This window comes from Taudactylus pleione, unplaced genomic scaffold, assembly GCF_031769625.1.
Source record: "Taudactylus pleione unplaced genomic scaffold, aTauple2 ptg000612l, whole genome shotgun sequence".
Taxonomy (NCBI): Eukaryota; Metazoa; Chordata; class Amphibia; order Anura; family Myobatrachidae; genus Taudactylus; species Taudactylus pleione.
In genome coordinates, this window is record NW_028285014.1 from 1,169,209 (window position 1) to 1,171,661 (window position 2,453).

General features: G+C 33.4%; 1 non-coding gene across 1 annotated transcript; it reads left to right on the forward strand.

Moving 5' to 3' along the window:
* The first annotated feature begins 1,570 nt into the window (after positions 1 to 1,570).
* TRNAS-CGA (transfer RNA serine (anticodon CGA)) lies at positions 1,571 to 1,679 on the forward strand. The gene is made up of 2 exons: positions 1,571 to 1,608; positions 1,634 to 1,679. It is a non-coding gene; the product is annotated as a tRNA-Ser (tRNA).
* The last annotated feature ends 774 nt before the right edge of the window (positions 1,680 to 2,453 follow it).

Sequence of the window (2,453 nt, forward strand, 5' to 3'; positions counted from 1 at the left end):
TACATCTCTTCCTATGAAGAATAAGTATTGTTTGCACAACATTCTTTTAGTATTCAGTAATCTAAACATAAAACACAAGAATAATTGGCATCGAAAGTATTTTAAGCCACTTAGACTTTACATATAACGTGATATACAATTTACTTCTAAGACAAACTAATCTGTTCTGCTAGGATGAAGACCTTAGTAAAGGGTGGCAACAGTAATTTTGAAGGATAACACTTTAGCTTGAGCCATTTTTCCTAAATAATGTTATTTAAGAAACAGCTTTTAGAGGAAATGCATTAATCTAAGATCTTGATTTAATGACCCCTTTTTCAACAAGTCCAAATTATTTGTCAAAATCACACTCAAAAATATAAATAGTAAAATGATAAACCCTAACAGGCAGCAGGTTTGGACATACTGACGTGCTTGGCAGGATGGCCAAGCGGTCTAAGTCACCAGACTCAAGATTCAACTCTTCTAGTTAATGGGAATTCTGGTCTCTGTAAAGAGGCGTGGGTTCAAATCCCACTTCTGACTATATTTTCTTGCTCTTTGGTAATGTTTTAAACTCAAAATGACCGACATTGAGAAGTATGCTCAGGACATCCACAGTCTTTCAATCTTTCCTCTCCCAGACATTGATATCTTGATCCCATTTATTTCTAAGCAATGTGAAGTGCAATGATTGAATGAATTAAAGGGCATAGAAACTGTTTAAGACCTAAGAATAGATCAATTTTCCCATCTACATTCCAATCAAGATCAAATTACATTAGAGTTATATTAATTAAATTATTCTTAAATGATAAAGACACTATGATTAGTTTTAAAATTCTAAAGTTCAGTTCATGTAGAAACTGTCTATTGAAATAATGTATTACATAGAAACAGAATTTGATGGCAGATAATAACCACTTGGCCCACGTAGTCTGCTCCTTTTCAAATATCCTTTAGGCAACTTCAACCCTATTTGCTCATTACTTATATCTTAAGGATATTCTCATGCCTATTCCAAAAGTGTTTACATTGTTTCACCATTTAGCTTCAACAACATCGGATGGGAGGCTTTTCTATTTATCAACTACCCTTTCTGTGAAGTAATTTTTCTTCAAATTTCCTCTAAGTCTACCTCCCTCCAGTTTCAGTGCATGTCCTCGTGTTCTTGTACATCTCTTCCTTTGAAGAATAAATATTGTTTGCACAACATTCTTTTAGTATTCAGTAATCTAAACATAAAACACAAGAATAATTGGCATCGAAAGTATTTTAAGGCTCTTAGACTCTTACATATAATGTGATATACAATTTACTTCTAAGACAAACTAATCTGTTCTGCTAGGATGAAGACCTTAGTAAAGTGTGGCAACAGTAATTTTGAAGGATAACACTTTAGCTTGAGCCATTTTTCCTAAATAATGTTATTTAAGAAACAGCTTTTAGAGGAAATGCATTTATCTAAGATCTTGATTTAATGACCCCTTTTTCAACAAGTCCAAATTATTTGTCAAAATCACAATCAAAAATATAAATAGTAAAATGATAAACCCTAACAGGCAGCAGGTTTGGACATACTGATGTGCTTGTCAGGATGGTTGAGCGGTCTAAGGCGCCAGACTCGAGATTCTACTCTTCCAGTTAATGGGAATTCTGGTGTCTGTAAGGAGGCGTGGGTTCAAAACCCACTTCTGACAACATTTTCTTGCTGCTTGGTTATGTTTTAGACTCAAAATGACCGACATTGAGAATTATGCTGTGGACATCCACAGTCTTTCAATCTTTCCTCTCCCAGACATTGATATCATGATCCCATTTATTTCTAAGCAATGTGAAGCACAATGATTGAATGAATTAAAGGGCATAGAAACTTTTAAAGACCTAAGAATTTATCGATTTTCCCATCTACATTCCAATCAAGATCAAATTACATTAGAGTTAAATTAATTAAATTATTCTTAAATGATAAAGACACTATGATTAGTTTTAAAATTCTGAAGTTCAGTTCATGTAGAAATTGTCTATTGAAATAATGTATTACATAGAAACAGAATTTGATGGCAGATAAGAACCACTTGGCCCACGTAGTCTGCTCCTTTTCAAGTATCCTTTAGGCAACTTCAACCCTATTTGCTCCTTACTTATATCTTAAGGATATTCTCATGCCTATTCCAAAAGTGTTTACATTGTTTCACCATTTAGCTTCAACAACATCGGATGGGAGGCTTTTCTATTTATCAACTACCCTTTCTGTGAAGTAATTTTTCTTCAAATTTCCTCTAAGTCTACCTCCCTCCAGTTTCAGTGCATGTCCTCGTGTTCTTGTACATCTCTTCCTTTGAAGAATAAATATTGTTTGCACAACATTCTTTTAGTATTCAGTAATCTAAACATAAAACACAAGAATAATTGGCATCGAAAGTATTTTAAGGCTCTTAGACTCTTACATATAATGTGATATACAATTTACT